Source organism: Dromiciops gliroides, chromosome 2, assembly GCF_019393635.1.
Source record: "Dromiciops gliroides isolate mDroGli1 chromosome 2, mDroGli1.pri, whole genome shotgun sequence".
Classification (NCBI taxonomy): Eukaryota; Metazoa; Chordata; class Mammalia; order Microbiotheria; family Microbiotheriidae; genus Dromiciops; species Dromiciops gliroides.
Window position 1 is genome coordinate 311,260,977 of NC_057862.1, and position 20,953 is coordinate 311,281,929.

Consider the following 20,953-nt stretch of genomic DNA (forward strand, 5'->3'; position numbering starts at 1 on the left):
ACATGTATACCTAAAAATAAGTGCAAAATAGACACAAAATAAAAACGAAATAATTTTGTGAGGGTACCAGCAGCTGGAGTAGATGCAGAAAGGCCTTTTGTAGGAGGTGGTGCTTGATTTGAGCTTCCAAGGGAGATAAGGATTTTAAGAGACAGAAGTGAGGAAGGAGTTCCATGCTGATCATGGGTGACAGATGGACTGTGTAAAGGTTAAGACACAGAAGATGGTATACTGTATATAAAGAAGGGCCAGTAGGGTGGTTTGGCTGGTTGGTAGAGCGCATAGAATATGCCAGGGAATAATGGAAAGGTAGGGTGGAGCCAGATTTTGGAACTCTTTAGGATGACGTTTGTTTTTTTATGGGGCAATGAGGGTTAAGTGACTTGCCCAGGGTAACACAGCTAGTAAGTGTCAAGTGTCTGAGGCTGGATTTGAACTCAGGTTCTCCTGACTCCAGGACCAGTGCTTTATCCATTGTGCCACCTAGCTGCCCCCATTTTTTTTCTTTTTTTTTTTTTTTGTGGGTCAGTGAGGGTTAAGTGACTTCCCCAGGATCACACAGCTAGTAAGTGTTTTGGAACTCTTTAAATGACAAAAAGCATAATTCATGTTCTTTCCTTAAAGGTAGTAAGGAGCCAATGAAGTTTCCTGAGTAGGGGAGTGCCCTGTTCAGACCTGTGCTTCAGGAATATCATTTTGGCATTTGTGTGGAGGAGAATGGAGAGAGAAAAGACTTGAGATGTAGAGCTCAATTAGGAGGTTGCCACATTAGTCCATTAGAGAGGACCATTCTTTTTCTTTTTTTTTTTTGTTTTGCTTTATTTATTTGCTTACTTATTTATTTTTTTTCTTTATTTGTTTAGAATTCTCCCCAAGTTACATGTATAAACCAATTTTCACATCGATTTTTAAAATTTTGTGTTCCAAATTCTCTTCCTCCCTCCCTTCCCATATAAGTTATACATGTGCAGTCATGCAAAACATTTCCACATTAGTCAGGTTGTGAAAGAAAACAGACAAAAAAACTTTAGAAAAAGGAACTAACAAAAAAATTATACTCCAATCTGTATTCAGATACTATCAGTTCTTTCTCTGTAGATGGACCATTCCTTTTCAGTGGCTCTCCTTCCTCATCTCTACTTCCTGACTTCTTCTAGGATGGTATCTGTGTGGGGTAGAGAGAAGGGTATGAATGTGAGAGATATGGAGTCAGTCAGTGCATTTCGCAAAAGGAATATCTTTTGTCAGCCTGTCTAGTCCAATTTTGGCTATAAAAATACAGACTTCATAGGTATGGTTGGTTGATAATATTACATGGAAATTGGGTGCTTTGCTGTACTAGCTGACAGAAGGCAAAATGTGTCTGCCCAGCACACATATTTTTAGGCCAGGCAGCAAAGCCTGTTCCTATACACTGTTCCTTACTCTATGATGTCCTATTCTTTTGGGGGCCTTGGTTCTCCTCAGTTTCTTCATCTGTAAAATGCAGATGATACTTGTATTAGCTTTGCAGTCAAAGGGCCCAACACCTACTAATTATGTAACTATAGGTAAAATCATTCAAACTCCCTAGAGTATACAATTAGTAGGTTGGATTAGATGGCTTTTGAGGGCCCCTCCATCTCTAGAGCTCTGACCCTTCTGCTCACCTCACAGAGTTGCTAAAAGGAAAAGGTGCTTTTCAAACTTTACAGGACTCTAGAAATATATTTTGGTGATTGTTGTCATTGTTACTATTAAGGTGGAACCACAGCCAAGCCGCATCTGTCCATCCAGGAAACCTAAACAGCTTCATTGCGGGATGGGCCTCGGGTTCATCAGTTCTCAGCCTGTAGGTTGTCTGGTGAATTGTGCCAGGAGTCAGCTGGAGAATCAGCACAAATTCTTTGCCAAAAACTCAGTTGGAGTGGAGGGAAAAGGGAAGAGGATAGGAGGAAATAGAGGTCAGTGAGTGAGAAAAAAAAAAACAACCAAACCAACAAACAACAACAAAAAAAACCCAACTTGACTTATAAATAGCAAAAAGAGGCCTAAGGATGAGACATGAAGGATTGAGGGGTGGTGCAAGTGAGGATGGAGGATGGTCTTAGGGCAATTTTTATGATTCCTGTTTGACTTTTTTGCATCTTGGGAATGGTCCCTGGTTTTCTAAGATGCATTACTGGAGGAAGGGGACACTGAGGTGGCTTTGTAAATAAGCACCCATGCTTAGTAGCCTGCAAATGTTTTCTCAGCCATGCCTTTATCCAGGCACCCATGAGGAGGCTGTGCTCCTTGGTTTTCCTCCCAGGCTACTCTCCCAGGGTGCTTGGGTGGCCCTGAGCCAGGCTGCATGGAAGACTAAAGGATTGACTTAGGATCTCAGATGAGTCAGTGACAGTGCTAGGATTAGAGAACACTTTGGTTCCTGTATTCAGACTGGGCAAGAGGGTAGGGATATGGGTGGGGTGGGGGTGGGGTAAGAGGACAGTTGTTGGATGTTGGGCCCAGACAATAGCATCGAGTCATCAATGATGAAAATTCCCATGTCTGCCTCCTCCTGAGCTTGGTGAATATACACGTATCATGGAGACCAGTCTCATTCCCTCCCCCCAATAAAACAGCTGCTGTTGTGTCTCATTAACCAAAAACCCATTTCCTTCCTTCCCTTTGGCTTCCTCAGGGTTACTTGACAACATGCCCCATTTTTGAAATCCCACAATTAAGCGGGCATGTGAATCTGCTCCTGGGATTTCCCCCTCCAACTTCCAGAAGGGGAGAAACATGAAATATTGGAGCCTCTTTTGAATATAGCGGGTGATGGGACAGGACAGGATGGTTATTAAAAGGGCTTCCTTCTACCCTCTGAGCTGATCAGGGAGACAGACAGACTTTAAACAGAACCCTATACTAGGGTGCTACAGATAGATAAAAAAGAAATAGAATACAACTTTCTTACTCTCAGGGAGTGTACTGTCTAGGTGAGGAGATAGACTACCCATATGCAAGTTGAAGTGTGGGGATGCATTTCAATCAGTCAACAAATATTTATTGAATTCCTTCTATGAGCCCTTAGGCACTTAGCCTAGTGCGAATTACAACATGTCCCAAAAGACCTGGTGCAACACTCTAAAACACTAGGACTTTTGGAACACCCTGTATAAAGACAGAATCAAATCAGTCACTGCCCTGAAGAAGCTTACATTCAACTAGGGTAGACTATATGTAGACATAAATATATTTACAAAACAAATACAAGGTAATTTTTGAGGGAGAGGCAGTAGCATCTGGTTAGCTGGGGGTGGGGAGATGGATTGAGAAAGACCGCATAGAAGAAGCAACAGGAGCTGAGCTCTGAGGGAAACTTGGAATTCCATGAGGATACAAAGAATCTCCCAGCTCTCAAGTGCCACCATCTTCCTTTGCCATTATAGTCCTTGAAGAAAAGACCAAGTGTGGCTAAATGGGGGGGGGGGGCGCGGAAGGGAGCAATGGAACTGGTGGATAAGGCTGGCTTATAGTTAAAACACTAAATCTTAAAATTCCAGATTTGAAATCTGGAATACTTATCTTTTTTTTTTTTTGAGGCAGTTGGGATTAAGTGACTTGCCCAGGGTCACATAGCTAGTGTCAAGTGTCTGAGGCTGGATTTGAACTCAGGTCCTCCTGAATCCTGGGCCAATGCTCTATCCAGTGCTCCACCTAGCTGCCTCTGGAATATTTATCAATCAATCCACAAACATTGATTAATTGCCTACTATGTGCAAGACACTCTACTAGATGCTGGGGAATAGAGAAACTGATAAATCTCTAGATATTTATTGGGCACCGACTACAAGCTTAGTTAGCATTATGCTAGATTCTAGGGGTGGGGATGGGAGAGAGAAGCATAAGACATGGTCCCTGACTTTAAGGAGCTTCCATACTGTTGGGGAGTCAAGACTAAAATACATACAAATGATTTCCCAATGGGAAACAATGTAATTAATTACTAATTTGTACAACATAGACTGTGTGTGCCATTTGGAGATCAGGCATGGTGGAGACCAATGAAAACAGGAATATTTAAAGAAATCTTCATGGAAGAGATGGAATTGAGCTGGCCCTAGTAGAGGGGCTAAGATGCAATCAAGTAGGAAAGGTATTCTAGAGGTGGGGGTGGGGGGGTGGGGAGTGGGGGGTGGGGGGGAAGGGGGGGTGTTGGAGGGCAGGGGACAGGACAAAGGCTATTGAGTTGGAGGGTGAGAGAACAAGCCCGACTGAAAAAGAGGGTGTATCCTGGGGAATAGTAGGAAATCAAGCTGCCTGAGTAGGATGGGATGAGACAAGGGAGGTCCTTGAAAGTCAGGCTGAGGAGTTCAGACTTGATGCTGTAGGAAACAGGAAACCATTGTAGATTTTTTTAGCAGGGAAGTGATATAATGATAGTGATATTTAAGGAAGTTAAATATGGCAGTGGTGTTCGGGGATGGCTTGGAGGCAGAGATACTAATGAAGATGCTCCTGTAATCAGAGCATCAGTCTTCCTCATTTGGAGAACAAGGGAGTGAGAAGGCAGTATGGGATAGTTAGAAAGAGCACTGGATTTATAATTAGATGCCCTGTATTTGAAGCCCAACTGTGTTATTTAGTAACATCTGACAGCTAGCATTTATGTAGCACTGCCTGTGTGACCTTGGGGTAAGTAACTTCAATCCATCTGGACCTTATTTTCCTCATCTGTAAGACCTGAGTTCAAATCCAGCCCCAGACACTTACTTGCTGTGTGACTACACCAGTCACTTAACCTTTGCCTGTCTCTGTTTCTTCATCTATACAAAGGAAATTATAATAGCACCTAATTCCCAGGGGGGTCATGAGGATCAAATGAGATAATATTTGTAAAGCTCTTTGTGAACCTTATAGCACCACACAGATGTTGTTGTTATCATTAATTTTTACTAGAGGCTCTCTAATGTCTCTTCCAACAGCCCTAAATCCTGTGAGCCTATGAGAAGTGATGAGAGCCAGAAGGACCATAGATTTAGAGCTGGAGAGCACATTACAGTTCAACCAGTACCACCCCCTCATTTTACACATGAGGAAACTGAGGTCCAGAAAGAGGAAACTGACTTCTCTGTAGTCAGTCAACAAGTGACACAAGTGGGATTTGAACCCCATGTCCTCTGATGTAATCAGTACTTACTTTTCCTTGGCGCAGGCTGCCTCTAAGAGACTCACAGAAGACATTTTGAAGGGAAAATCGACATGATTTGATCTTTGACTGGATACTGGAGAGATAATTTCAAAAGGACACGTTTTCAAGGCCAGACAGGAGAATCTTGGGTCCAATGACAAAGGTGGCTGGGAAGGGTTCTATTTAAAAAAAAAAATAGAATGTAAGGTCCTTGAGGGCAAGAACTATTCTTTTTTTACTTTTAGATTTCCCAGTACCAGAGAATACACATAGTAGGTATGCTTAGTGCTTGACTAATTTACTTTTGTGCATGGGTGGCATGAGTGGGGAAAATGAAGTTTTTTGACTTTATACCACATCTTTCCCAAGTAGATAAATACTCAGCCTGAACTCATTTTCATTCAGAGTTCTCTCTGGTGACAGCTTAAATATGCAACTTGCCTCTTCTCTGAATCTATTTATCACAGCCTTGCTATGATAAGCTCCTCTGAGTTTCTTCTCCTCCCACTACTATTCCCCATTTCCAGATCTTGAGCCTGGTCACATCTCCCAAGGGCATATGTCAAAATTGTTATTACAGGTCAAATACCATTATGACAAACATCTCTATGTGAAGGGAAAAAAAAGTCCCCAAGTTCCAAACATTAACCTTCTTTAAGTAACATGCAATACAATAAAATTCCAGACGGATCAAAGAATCTGCATAGTCTTTGAGTTGTCTGCAGGAAGTCATTCTGGCCCATGGACACATATGTAATCACCACCTAAGAAAACTTATGTGAGGTTGGAGGCCCAGAATAGAAGGGCACCTCCAGGGTCTGGGGACAGTGGGTTGGAGGGGCCAGGAATTTAAACTTGCACAGGTGTAGCCATTGATCTGAAACAATGGGGTGGGGTGACAGTTCCAAGGATAAGCAAGCTGTGTGGAATCACATTTCAAGATGACTGTCATTCTCTCTTCATCAGGGAAGTCAATCACAGGAAGAATATTTCTAGCAGTTAAGTCCTGCTTACCAATTAAGTGCTAGAGCTGTCTTCCCTTGTGACTTCTAGCCTGCCAGCAACTAAATGAAAAAAATGCAAACATATGGGGGAAATGTACAATGTTGCTAAGGCTCTCCCCTCCTGAACTTCACCCCAGCTGGAACAAGTCAGGTTGTATGTCTGTCTGGGTAGGTTTCAGTGGGTTCGAAAGAAGTGGTGGATGTTCCCAGAACATTCTCTTTTTTAAATAATGGTGCAAATTGGGGTTGAGGATGGAATAAGGAGCCAAGTGTTTCCTAGTCACAGGGCCAGGGAGAATATTTGGCTTAAAGCTTTATCTTGGCTATACATTGGACTGATGGCTTCCCCCACCCCCAGCATCTAATTTTGATTTGTTTTGGTCTAGGCCTGTGAGTTCATTAATGTAGGAACCTCCCAGACTGGAAACTCCCCTCCCCGAATGAATGAATATCTGCAGCTCTTGTAACTTATAGCCTTACCTTAAAGAATTGTGCTGGACACTGAAAAGCTAAATGATGTGCTCAGGGTCACACTGATCTGAAAGGGACCTTAGAGGTCATCTAGTTAAGTCCCTTCATTTTGCTGAGGCCTAGAGAGAGAAAGTGACTTGTCCAAAGTCACACAAGTAATGTGTGACAGGGCTGGGATCTGAAGGATTAATACCACAAAGTCCAGAGCAAATTAAATACATTTTACTGATGTTTAAGAGGTCTTGCTTACCATAAAGTCTCTGTTCCTTTTTTCCTTAGGAGCTGGGAGCGTTTCTTCCCTACCCTGACCACCAGCATTACCCTCTTCATCCCCACCCCCAACCCCCAATGAATTTTAAATGCCACTGTAAAGGGTTGGCTGGTGACCTGGAAAATTCCTGCTTGCTTTGTTACTGTGTTAATGACCCATCAGTTTAAATCTTAAACCCCTGTGAACCCTTCCTCCCCCCTCCCTTTTTTCCTACAGGAGCTAAAGTTTTTCCTGAAAAGATTCTTTGGAAAGGGAAAGGGAAAGGGAAAGGGAAAGGGAAAGGGAAAGGGAAAGGAAGGGGAATTAAAAAGAGGAACTTAAAAAAAAAAACTTTGGCTGATAGGGGGTCATTCTATACCACTGTAAATGGCTACAAGGAAGTAGGGCCTTTAAAAATTCTTCTAAATGGTGCTAATCAGTTTTCTCAAGAAATAGTATCATAATCTTGTGGATCCTTGGTTATTTATTGGGAAAACTGAGGCACAGTGCAGTGGATGACTTTTGTCTTGTTATTACACAGCTTCTGAACCTTCACCCCTGTTGTAATTACTGAATCATCTTGGGAATCTAGAGACACTATGCAAACAGAATACAGTGCTCACCAAAGGGGACAGTGTGTTTGTGGAGATGGACAGTGTCCTCCGTGTCTGGAATGCAGGTCCTCCTCCCATCCTCTCCTCTATCTTCCCCCTCCCTGCAAAATTCTCACACATAAGGCATTCCGATCCTTTTAGTTAGCACTTTGTCCCTCTTACTTGTATTTACTTATCCAAGTACCGTTATACTCCCACGGCAGAATCTAATCCCCTTGAGGGCAAGAACTATTTATTTGTCTTTGTACACCTAGCACAGAACTTGGTAAGTAGTAAACATTTAACAAGTTATTTATTGTTGACTTTAATTGAATATGAGATAAATTTAGATTTTGGACTCCCAGAGGCCAGGATTTCATCTCTAGACCATAGAGCCTCTCTCTCTCTCTTTTTTAAAATTTTAAATAAAAGTATTTTATTATTTTCCAGTTACATGCAGAGCTAGCTTTCAGCATTTGTTTATATAAGATTTCCAATTTCAAATTTTTTCTCCCTCCCTCCCCCCCAGACAGCAGGCAATCCTATATAGGTTATGTTATATATGTGTGTGTGTGTGTATGTATATGTATCTATGCACATATATATGTATATTCACATATACACATACACACATACATTAAACATTTCTGCATCAGTCATGCTATAAGAGAGGAATCAGAGCAATAAGGAAAAACCTTAAAATAGCAAAACAATAGCACCAAAAACAAAAGAAATATTATGGTTCAATCCGCATCTATATTCCATAGATTCCATAGTTTTTTGTTTTTTTTTTCCTGGATTTAGAGAGCCTTTTCCATCATGAGTCCCCTGGAACTTTCTTGTACCATTGTATTGGTGAGAAGAATCCAGTCTATCACAGTTGATCAACACATAATGTTGATGATACTGTATATGATGTTCTTCTGGTTCTGCCATAGAGCCTCTCTCTCTCTCTCTCTCTCTCTCTCTCTCTCTCTCTCTCTCTCTTTTTGGTTTGTTTGGTTGGTTGGGTTTTGGTGAGGCAATTGGGGTTAAGTGACTTGCCCAGGGTCACACAGCCGGTAAGTGTTAAGTGTCTGAGGCCACATTTGAACTCAGGTCCTCCTGACTCCAGGGCCAGTGCTCTATCTACTGCACCACCTAGCTGCCCCCCATAGAGCCTCTCTTGACAAAATGGTGGTGGTAGGAACGGAACTGTTCATTATATTTCACTTTTCTGTTATAGAAACAGGAACCTGAAGTTTAGTCTCAAAGGAAAGACAGGATTTGGGGATGCTCCCTACCTTGTATGCATATATTTAACTTTTTCACATATCGTTGGGTTGTTTTGTTTGTTTTGTTTTTGTTGGTGGGATGTCAAAAGTTACCCATCCATCTTCTCCAAGAAAGAACCTGTATGTATGGTAGCTATAAAGCTTCCAAAACCAAGGTGAAGCAGCAGCAGAGCAGAACTACCCTCAGGCAGAGGGGTGGGGGAGCCAGATTTACCTCTTGGGTTTAATTTCCTTGAAAATGAATTTGTTCCTGGATAAAACCACCACACAAAAGATTGGAACCATCTGCACTTGTCTAAAAACCCAAGAGCAAAGAGGCTGCAGGTTGCCTAGCCTGAACAAGGCATTCCTTTTTTTTTTTTTTTTTTTTTTTTGGTGAGGCAATTGGGGTTAAGTGACTTGCTCAGGGTCACACAGCTTGTAAGTGTTAAGTGTCTGAGGTCAGATTTGAACTCAGGTACTCCTGACTCCAGGGCCAGTGCTCTATCCACTGCACCACCTAGCTGCCCCCTGAACAAGGCATTCTTGGAAGGTCTACATACCTCCCTTGTCCTACCTTCTCTCTATATGCACTCCCAGGGACGGACTCTAGTATACAGTCTGGTTCCATTTCCAAGCATGCCCCTGCCCAAGGGAAGAACATCATGGAGAATGTGGCTAAAGGTGAAGGGAAGGACAGGAGTCAGCTGGATTGGCAGCAGGCGTTTCATGTGTCCTGCCCCCACTGTTATTTGAGGTACATAGGAAGTTCATGCATTCTCGTTAGCATCTTCACCAAATGGTGCCTCTGTCTAGTTAAGGCCAAAACCCAGTGTTTTATGGGGATTATCTTTGAAAGGAACCAAGAGAATAAACACAGAGAAACTGAAAAGGTGTCTAAGGCTGTTTTCTTAACACATCAGTTTTAAGCATAAAATCCTTGCTTGGAAGGGATCATTGGAGGTCATCTGCTCCAATTCCCTCTCTTCACACTTATGTTAACTATTTTTGCAAGTCTTTAGGGAAGGAAATACCACCTGATCTGGAGTCAGTTGACCTGGGTTCAAATCCTGGGCCTGTTTAGTGTGATCTTGGACAGGTCATTTGATCTTTTGGAGCTTCAGTTGCTTTATCTGCAAAATGAAGGGAAGTGGGTGGGTTAGATAATATCTAAGGTCCTATCCAACTCTAAGTATTATAAATCTTCCTTCAATATTTAAAAGTTCAATAAAGTTCTTACATACCTCTAACCAGACTGTTTTTGCTGCAGTTTGAGGCTATTTCCACAGATAAGTGGAAATATACACACACACATGTAAATCGAAAGGAATCTTAGCGATTATCTACCCCAATCCCTTTATTTTAGGGATGAGAAAAGCCAGATGAATTGTTTAAGGTCACACAACATCAGCAGCAGAACTGGGTCTGGAGTCTTGCACTGGGGAGACATACTCTGTTGCTTTTCCCCTATTGGCTGAGGCCCAATTCTTTGCTCTGTAGTGAATCCATTCCACATCTGCCCAGCTTTTAGGACTCTGGTGGAAAGAGTGTAGTTATGGCTGGCTCTTTATTTTTATTTGACTGCAGTATAATAACTTTCATTTCTTTTATTAACTCTCCCTCTGCCCAAGGGATTTTTCTCCCTTCCTTGATCAGAGCCAAGGTCCCCAAAACCATAGAATCCGGGTTCTTAACCTAGTGTTTGTGAACTTTCAAAAACAAAAATTGTAATTGTTTCAACACAATTGATTTCCTAAGCAATCCGATATGTTTTATTTTATTTTAAAATGCATTTTAAACATTTTAAGAAGGGAACCACAAGCTCCACCATCTGGCAGAAGGGTCCATGTCCTGAGGTCCAGGGAGTCTCCATGGCAGTACTGATCTTTGTAGGTCCAACGATGCCCTCCGAATTGTGTTCAGCAAAAGCTTCCGAGGCATTGTAAATATAAATATATGGAAATCGAAATCAATTGCAACACAAGCTGCGTGTGCTTATCTCTGTCTTTCTAGATACATAGTTCTACACACTTATGTGTATGTACATATATTCCTATCATTTTTAGAGGTACGTATAGCTCTGTGTTTCTAAGACTCAGCTGTTTAATTCTGGAGTTCACAGAGCTCTGTATATTTTTGAGGCTGGAGAGGCTGCAAAGGAAAGGCAAGCTGTGACGGGAAAACAAAACACGGAACCCCCCAGGCAGTCGAGGCTGCGCTGCTGGGAGGGGCCGCTGCTCCCGTTCAGCTCCTGCCCCGGGATGCTGGCCCCCACCCCCCGCCCCCTCCATCCCCCTCTTAGCCCCCTCCGTGGAGGATGGCCCGGATACTGCCATCAATCATGGATCTCTGCGGCAAGCTCTCATTCGCCTCCCCCCCCCCTTTCTGGGCAATGTTCAGAAGGAAGAGATGGGGGGGGGAGATGCAGAGAAAAGAAGTTGGGGGGGTCCCTGCCCCTGCTTCTCCCTTGGTGACACTCGCCCCCCCCCCCCGGTTTTGCTGCAATGCTCATCCTCCCCTTCCTCTCACTGCTGCTGGTCCTCCTCCCTGGAAGTCGATCCGACCTCATTAAGTTTTCAGAGCAGATGCTCGTGCGAAAGGGGGCGGGTGGGGAGGTCAGGCGGAGCCCCCTCCGGTCATTCTCCGCATTCCGGCTGCGCCCCCGGCTCCTCCTCGCCGCCCGGGGTGGAGCCGTGGCTGGGGGGGAAGGGAGCCAGGGTGGAGGCCTGCTCTTTCTCCCCTCCCCCCATCTTCCCCTCCTCCCTCATCCTCCCATCCCCCCTGCCTGGTCTCCCTCCTCCAGGTTCCCGCACCCCGCCTCTTTTCACGGGCGGCAGGGCGGCTATCGCTTTAAGAGCCTCTGAGCTGCCTCCGCCTGGCAGGCGCCCGGAGCCTCACAAAAGAACAGGATGTTGTTGATTTGTCACCAAACCACAGAGAGGAAATGATTGTAAATTTCCTTTAAACATCCCCACCGCGCTCGGCCTCCCTCGCTTCCGCCTCCGCCTCCCCCGCAGCAGCCCGGGAGCTGCCTCCACAGCCTCAGCCTTTCCCCTGGGGCCGCCTGCTCTCTCCAGTCCTCGCTCTGGGCTCGGCTCCCCGCAACCTCCAGAGATCGGGTTCCTATCGGAGCCGGTCTTAGGAGATCCCCTTAGATGCACCCCCCCCATTTTTCATCTTCATGTGTCTTTTGGGGGGGGGGGGTAGAGAAAGGAAGGCACATAGAAAGCCTTTAGATCCTATCTGCCAGTTTACACGTCCCTTTGTCTTTTTCTCTCCTTTATGCCTTTTCTTTCGGTATCTGTTTCTTACTGCTTTTAAATCCTGCCTTCTTTACACTTACTTGCTGTGTGACCACGGGCAAGTAATCCAACCTTTGAGCTTCAGTTTCTTCATCTGTAAATTGAGGCATGGGTCAACGCTAGAAGTCCCCCTTCCAGCTCCGTGATGTTTCGTCTATGATCATCTCGTTTGAAAGACAGGAGGGTGGTTTGCAGTAGATGCATGCTATAACACTGTTCACACACATCTTAAATTCAATCTTTTCTTCCTAAAGATAATTCTACTATTTGAGGACCGGGATGGTGTCATTCATATTGTCCCCGGGAAACCTCAGACTTAGCATTTGCACATAGTAGGCATTCAAAAATAAAAAAAAAAAGGTTAGTTGACTGAATGAATAACTGAATACTTGATTAATGCAATTAACTAGTAACTCTATTACTCCAGTCCCTGAAGAGCAGCCTCATAAAGGAGTTCCCTTGTTTGGATGGAAGTGTAATTCAATGAGTCTTTCCTATAAATGAGGCTACAACAGTGTCTTCATTCCACACAAATAGCCCCGAAAATGCTCCCAAAGTGGATGCATTTTTAAAAGCAGAAAACTGTAATGACCTCTGGGTCAGTTGTGGTGGTCTAAATGCAGCTGTCTATAGCACTTCAAATCTGAATGCATTTGTTTATAGATTTCAAGAGCTGCCATAGCTCCCCACCTGTCCTTTCCTGTTCAGCTTTCCTGTAATACCAGTCACTGAGACACTAAGGCCATTTGCGTTTGTGAGATCCATCTGTTTAATTATTTCCATTCTACAGATAGGAGCCTAAGGCATCGGAAGGTTAAATGATTTGTCTTGGGGCACACAGTTGGTGAGTCTCCAAGCTCGTCCCAAGCCTTTTCTTTTTATTTATTAGTGATTAAGTATGAAAAACAGCCTGAGCCCATTACATAGTGTTATTTGAAAGAAGTGACCTGAATACAACTATTGAAGGACTTTGAGCATTTGGGGATGGTTAGCCTGGAGAAAAGACCCAGGGGGTGAAGAGGATACCTTCAAGTATTTGAAGGGCTGTCATGTGGAAGAGGCTGTAGGTTTGTTCTGCTTGGCTCCAGAGGAACTGCAGAAAAGCAATTCCATTTAAGGAAAACTTTCCTTATAATTACAGGTGTCCAAAAATGGAATGGGCTACTTTCTGGGGTGTGGGGGGTCACCATTATTGTAGGTCTTCCACTGGAAGCTGAATGATCTGTAGCTAGGATATCTTTTAGAGGGTTATTCCTGCTCAGATACGGTTTATGCCAGGTACCCTCTCAAGTTGCTTCCAGGTCAGATATTCTTTTTATTTTCTGTGGATATTTCGGTGATGCTTTTGGAAATGTGTGTTGGGGGAGAAGGGAATTATAATTTTCTGGGTTTTGTGTGTGTGTGTGTGAGTGTGAGGCAATTGGGGTTAAGTGACTTGCCTAGGGTCACACAGCTAGTAAGCGTCAAGTGTCTGAGGCCGGATTTTGAACTCAGGTCCTCCTGACTCCAGGGCTGTGCTCTATCCACTGTGCCACCTAGCTGCCCTCTTGTTTTTGTTTTGTTTTGGGTTTTTTGGGGGGAATTATAATTTTCAATGCTGGAAAAACCCAGGTTGAGGCAGAAGGAAAAGCCTTCAAATACGTAAAAACAGGGGGAACTGTCACTGGAATGGGCAAAAGGCTTTTTTTTCCCCCTATCACTGGGATAGCCAGAGTGGGCATCTTTCTTCCCTGAGTAAATAAATAATGGTAATTGAAACATCGGGATTAGTCAAATGAAATTTTAAAGGACAATGAGAACAAATAGGGCGAACTCTGCAGCCATCTTTATTTAGTCAGATAGCCAACAATGAAGTTTGTTTTCTTGTTCTTACTGAAGTTTCCATTAAGAGGCAGTGAGGTATAATGGAAAGATTATTGGACTTGGAATCGGGGAGACCTGGCTTCAACTCTTGCTTCTGAAACTTATTAGCTGTGTGACCCTGAGCAAGTAACGTTTCAGAGCTTCATCCCTGAAATAAGGATAATGTAGCTCCTATCTCAACAGGGTTGTTGTGGGGATAACACAAAACAATGAGTATAAGGCTCTTTGAAAATCTTAAAGCTCATATAAAATATCAGCCACTATTTATCTATTCTGTTTAGTTAAGTTCTTTCTCTTTAATTTTACTGTCTATAATTATATGGCCTCCAGTGTAGCAGCTCAGCAGGTTTATGAAGCAATACAATGAACAATTTCCCTTTACCCACAGAAGATGTGAGTCTGCAAAATGGTTCCAGGAGGGAGTGGAGACAGTTTATCTTAGGCTGATGCTTTGTATCAGTTAGAGAAAGGAGCCTGCTCATCTCCATTGTGGAATGAAGAATTTCAAAGAACTGGAGGGGTGGGGGGCAGGAGAAGGGAGGAGAGAGGACAGGAAACTGGGCCATTACCCAATTTTTCTTAAATCAGGTATTCCCAGTGTTGCTTGCTTGTTTAGGTGGAAGTATCATGAATTCCCAGAATTAGACACACCCATATTCAAATGTAAGTGCAAAAACATACTCCAAAGCCAAATATAAATGATCTTTGGATTATCCCCTTCCGCCCTTTTAAAAATGTATTCATGTTACTGCTGCTTTTCACTGATAGAGACAGTATGGTACAGGGCAGTGGTTCTTAAAAACTTTTTGGTCTCAGGACCCCTCTGTACTGGAAAAAAATTGTTGAAGACCCCTAAAAACTTGTTGATGTGGGTTATGCCTATCAATGTTTATCACATTAGAAATTTAAACTTTTACTGTTATAAAAATAGTTTTGACCTCCCCCTTAAAAGTTCTTGGGAATCCGTAAGGATCTCTGGACCACATATTGACAACTGCTGATGTAGTGGGCAGAATGCTTGACTAGGAGTTAGGAAGATCTGGCTTCTTGTCCTGACTCCAGCTACTCTGTGTTCCATGGGCAGGTCAATACTGATTTTTCAAATCTGTGAATTGAAGATGATACTATGGAAATTATGTCACAGGTAAGGTTGGGCATGAATAAGATAATAATGCATGTAACATGATTTAAAGCTATATACATGTCAGTCATTAGGGTTAGCAATAGAGTAGTAATAAACAGTTAATACTCAGGGCAGTTAGGTGGTGCAGTGGATAAAGCATGGGTCCGGGATTCAGGAGGACCTGAGTTCAAATCCAGCCTCAGACACTTGACAATTACTAGCTGTATGACCCTGGGCAAGTCACTTAACCCTCATTGCCCCTCAATAAATAAATAAATGAATGAGTGAATGAAAGAATAAATAAATAAGCAAATGAATGACTCAATGAATAAATAAATAAGCGAATGAATGAATGAATGAATGAATGAGCAAACTAACAGTTAATACTCTATCACTCTAGGGATCAAGAAAGGGAGGTATGATTGACTAGGTAAAACAATTCAGATTACATGGGACTTTTTAGATTATTATTTTAGTCTGGGGACATAAAATAGGAGTCCAAGGATTCAAGTCAAGTGTACTAGGGTATATTTTTGAGTATGTATTAAAATGTTTTGTAATTGGTTAACAATCCTGGTAGTAGGCTAACCGGGGTTACTTCATAAATAGAGAAATTAAGACAACAGAATTCCATAAAGCTCTTTCTAATCACCAGTTTTGTAATCTGGCCCAATGCTAGGCACTGAGGGCACTAGAACAAAATAAACTCTCCTGCCCTCAAGGAGCTTTCATTCTATCTGGGCTGAGGGTGCTGGTGAGTGTGTGTGTGTGTGTGTGGGGGGGGGGTGAGCACGTGTGCGCATCTAGCATGATTACACTTATTTCTTATAGTACAAGAAGAGATTGCCCACATTTACCCACAGCCTCATTGGCAAGACTGCAGAAGTTAAACTCCAAATTTCCTAAGCAGGTCACTCTGGAGTTTCTCTGGAATAAAATCACAAAAGAAGTAAGATTTAGATTGAATACAGGTATCTGGGAAGTTTTTCTGCAGTAGAGAAATCCCAGAAGAGTGACTCACTCATCTAAGAGACCTCAGGAAGTGGCTATTTCCACTTCTTTAGCCGAGATAAACATTATCTGTGGGAGATATTGGCAGGCCTTAAGGCACAGGGAGGAGGGGGTGGTGGAAGGGAGGTGGGGGAGAATGACTGAAGAAGGAAGTAGGAGAAAGGAGAGAGCCACACAGGAGGGCTAGCTGAGTGTCTTCAGTACATATACACACACACACAAATATACATACATACCCAAGGTTCTATTTATTTCTTGAAAAATCATTTATTAAAGGCCTGCAGCATATATTGCACTGCCATGCCCAAGACTGTTTACCAATACACAGATTATTTAGAAAGAAGTACACATAGGAGCCATTGGTCCTGAGTCTTTACAAAGCTCTTTCATGTATAGGGCACTTGAAGATACAAAGAAGATATGATCCCTACCTTCTAGGTGTTTATGTTGGAACGTACTATTTTGGTAGCAAATCCTGCCCTGTCTGAAGGGCAGGGCCAGACAAGCAGTTAGTCCTTTCCCATCCCTCCTTCTTAGGATTCTCTCTACTTCTTCCTGTGCATTGTGGGACAGTAATCACCTCTCTTAGTCTTCCTTTGATGAAAAGAGTTTCTGGCCCAGTAAGTGTCCTTCATCAGGTCCTGCCTTGGCAAGGGGAGCTTAACTCTCTGCTTCTCTCTTCCTCCCATCCCTCCCCTCCCCTCCAGTAGTTAACCTCTGCTTTTCCCAGCTAAGAACCCTTATCCCTTCTGCCTTTGTTGACTGTATCTAATGAAAATAATTGATCCTGTCTCCATTGATAACTGCCTGAGAACAAATAACGCCCCACCCCAGTCATCTGTCTCTGATTGAACACACCCACTTGCTAAACCTTTCCTCCTGAAGCTTATTTAATAAGCCTAGGGATCTAAAGACCAAATAGTTAAATAAACATTTGCCAGTGAATAAATTAACTATAGAGAGTGGCTAACACCCTATTGGATAGGCTCCCAGTTGCTGAAGGGTTTGAGTCTTAGATATTTGGCAAAGGGAAGCTGGGGCCAAGGGGCACAGATTCTTACACCAATTGTTGCCATGGAGTGTAGGACCAGTCTTTTCTCCCTCATGTAATTCCTTTAATTCCTCTCCCCCACCCCCATTTTGTTCGGGAGAATGCAGCCGATGATATCATAAGGGATACAGGCATGCTTCAAGAGTTACATTCAGTTTCCTTTTAAAAATCGGATTTGTATCTTGTTTTTACGTCACTTGCATTTCCTAACATATCCGTCCACCCCCACTCAGAAAACCATCCCTAATAAGAAAGAATAAAAAAGAAAGAAAAGCAGTTCAGCAAAACTAACCAACAAATGAATCAAATCCAATACTATAGGCAGAATTTCACATCCATACCTCCTCCCCCCAAACCTCCAGAAACAAAGGAAGGAGTTCCATTCACTTATCTTTTTTTCTACAGGCAGCTAGACAATATAATTGGATAGAACACTGGCCTTGGAGTCAGGAAGACCGGAGTTCAAATCCTGTTCAGATTTCACTTATCTATGTTAATGAGGATCAAATGAAATAACTTGTAATATAGTCTCTTTCCTATTTTTTACATTTACAAATGAGACAAATACAAATCTTTTGCTCCAGGTAGGCACTTTCTTTTCTTTTTTGTGTGATACTTTTATGATAAAATCCTGGCAGTGGAATCACTGAGTCGAAAGGTGTGATCAGTTTTGGGGCTTTCAGTCTAAATAGCTTTTTCAATTTTTGACACTTGTGTGAAGTCCCCCAAAATAATTTTGTGGGACTTGCTGACACTGAATTTTGTTGTTGCTATTTTTGTCATTAGAGTGAATTTAAGGTGACATCAGAAGCTTTGTTTTGATGTTCCTTTCTTTGTTTATAAAGTTTGTATTTCTTCTTTTTAAAAATTTTATTTTATTTAACATTTTTTTTCCAATTATATGTAAAAATACTTTTTTTGAGTTCCAAATTTCTCTCCCACTTTCCCTTACTCCCCCCTCCCGAGGCCAGCAAGCAATTTGATATAGGTTATATATTACAATCATGTTAAACATATTTCCATATTAGCTATATTGTAAGAGAAGGATCAGAACAAAAAGGAAAAAAATACAAGAAAGAATAAACAAGAACAATAACAAAAAAGCAACAACAAAAGTGAAAGCAGAGTATGCTTCAATCTGCATTCAGATTCCACAGTTCTTTTTCTGGATGTGGAGGACATTTTCCATCATAAGTCTTTTGGCATTGTCTTGGATACTGTATTGCTGAGAAGAATTAAATCTGTCACAGTTGATCATCACACAATGTTGTTGATATTGTGTACAATGTTCTCTTGGTTCTGCTCATTTCACTCAGCATTAATTCACATAAGTCTTTCCAGGTTTTTCTGAAATCCATCTGCTTATCATTTCTTACAGCACAATAGTATTCCATTACATTCATATATATCACAACTTTTAAAATCATTCCCCAATTGATGGTCATCCCTTCAATTTCCAATTCTTTGCTACCACAAAAAGAGCAGCTATAAACATTTTTGTACATGTGGGTCCTTTTCCCTTTTTTTGTGATCTCTTTGAAATATAGACCTAGTAGTGGTATCATTGGGTCAAAGGGTGTATTTCTTCCTGAACATATTGTCTGCTCATGTCCTTTGACTTGTGTCCTGTTGGAGTGTATGAATTATTAGTGTCAAAAATGTTTATCAATTCTTTAGAGACTCTAAATGTTAGACTTTTGTTTGACATAGTTACTTAAAACATTTTCCCCAATCACTTTACATTTTTAAAATTTTAGTTTTTTTGGCTGTACAAAATTCTTTTATCTTTGTATAATGAAAACCATTGATTTTTGACTCCAATAAATCTTTCTATTTGTTTAATTGATAAAAATATACCTCCTCTTGAAGAGTTGAGACAAATCTATTCTTTTTTCTTCCATGTTTATTTTCTGTATGTGTGTGTGCATAAGGTTTGTTTCTTATATTTAAACTTTGGTTCCAGTTAGAACTTATTGTAGTATATGGATACAAAGCTATCTACCTTGTTTCCTCAGCAAATTTTGTTGAGTAGTGAGGGATTTTATTTGCCTGTGTTTCTTAAGCATCAAGCACTAATCTTTCTTGGGCTCTCAGGTTCTCTATTCCGTTTTCTTTTTTCTTTTTCTTTTTCTTTCTTTTGTTTGTTTGGGTTTTTTTTGGTGATACAATTGGGGTTAAGTGATTTGCCCAGGGTCACACAGTTAATAAGCGTCAAGTGTCTGAGACTGGATTTGAACTCAGGTCCTCCTGACTCCAGGGCCAGTGCTCTATTCACTACGCCACCTAGCTGCCCCCATTCTGTTTCAATAATTTGTTTTTTTAAAAATACTAGATACTGGGGCAGCTAGGTGGCACAGTGGATAGAGCACCGGCCCTGGAGTCAGGAAGACCTGAGTTCAAATTCGGCCTTAGACACTTAATACTTACTAGCTGTGTGACCCTGGGCAAGTCACTTAACCCCAATTTGCCTCACTAAAAAAAAAAATACTAGATACTTTTTATCATTATTGGTTTATAATACATGTTGAGATCTAGTAGGATTAGTCCCTTTTGGTTAGTTTTCTATTTTTATATTTCTTCTTGATATATTACATATCTATTTTTCCATATACATTTTGTTATAACTTCATCTAATTCTATGAAATAACCTTTTTAGTACTTTGGTTGGTATTGGATAAATCTTTAAGTAAGTTTGGGTATTGTTGTCATTTCTACTCTATTTATTTGGTTTTATCCATAATCCAGCTATACCCATCTATTTGTTTGGCTCCTTCTTGATTTCTTTCAAAATCAATTTGAAATGATATTTAGGTCTTTTGTACATCTTCAAGAGTTAATGCTCAGCTATTTGGTGCATTTTGCTATTATAGTAAAGGATTTTTCTGTTTCTGTCAGTTTTTCTTGATTTTTGTTGAAGCACATCAAGAAAAACAAATCATTTTTGTCGGTTTATTTCATATCCTGCTACTTTGCTAAAATCACTTGTTACTTCCGTTAATTATTTTTTGTTAACTATCTTGTGTTTTCTAGGTATCTAATCATGCCTGCAAATAAGAGATTTAAAAAATGTTAGTATTTTTCACACTTTATTCCTATTATTAATATTCACAAAACTATGCTAGATATAGTGGAGGTGGATATTCCTATTTAACACTGTTTTTAATGGGAATGCTTTGAGCATTTAAAACGATTGTGTAAATATGATCTCATGGTTTAAACTATCTACTTTTGGAAAGCCTTCTGTTCCTGTAATTTAAAATAATTTTAAATCATGAATGAGTACTATATTTTTGGAAGATTTTTTTGCGGCATCTAGTGATATACATCTGTAGCTTTCAGATATTGGTCTTTAGTTTTCTTTTTCAGCTTTGTCTTCGTTTACTTTAGGGTTCAAATTCTAAACCTCATCCGAAGAACTAGTCATTTCATTATCTTTCTCTATATTTTTAATCCGTCTATATATGATAGAAGTTCTTGTTCTTTAAAAGCTTGGTAGGGGGGCAGCTAGGTGGAGCAGTGGATAAAGCACCGGCCCTGGATTCAGGAGGACCTGAGTTCAAATCCGACCTCAGACACTTGACACTTACTAACTATGTGACCCTTGGCAAGTCACTTAACTACCATTGCCCCCCTCCCCCCCCCAAAAAAAAAGTCTGGTAGAATTTAGTTGTGCATCTGTCTGGGCTGGCTCAGTCTCTTTTTTCAGAGACCCTCTTACGTCTTCTCTGATTTTTCTTTCTAAAGTTTGTCTATTAGATTATCCATTCCTTGTTTTGTTAGTTTTGGTATTTTATACTAATATAGATAATCATCTCTTTCTTTTAAATCCCTAAATTTATTCATTTAAGAACGGTATATAGTAATCTCTGACAATATT

The 20,953-nt window shown here is 41.3% G+C and overlaps 1 long non-coding RNA gene across 1 annotated transcript; it reads right to left on the reverse strand.

Moving 5' to 3' along the window:
• Positions 1-1,025: 1,025 nt before the first annotated feature.
• On the reverse strand, positions 1,026-12,244 carry LOC122742857. The gene is made up of 4 exons (XR_006354957.1): positions 12,070-12,244; positions 9,764-9,859; positions 5,165-5,334; positions 1,026-1,165 (listed from the first exon to the last, which is right to left on the reverse strand). It is a non-coding gene; the product is annotated as an uncharacterized LOC122742857 (long non-coding RNA).
• Positions 12,245-20,953: the final 8,709 nt, after the last annotated feature.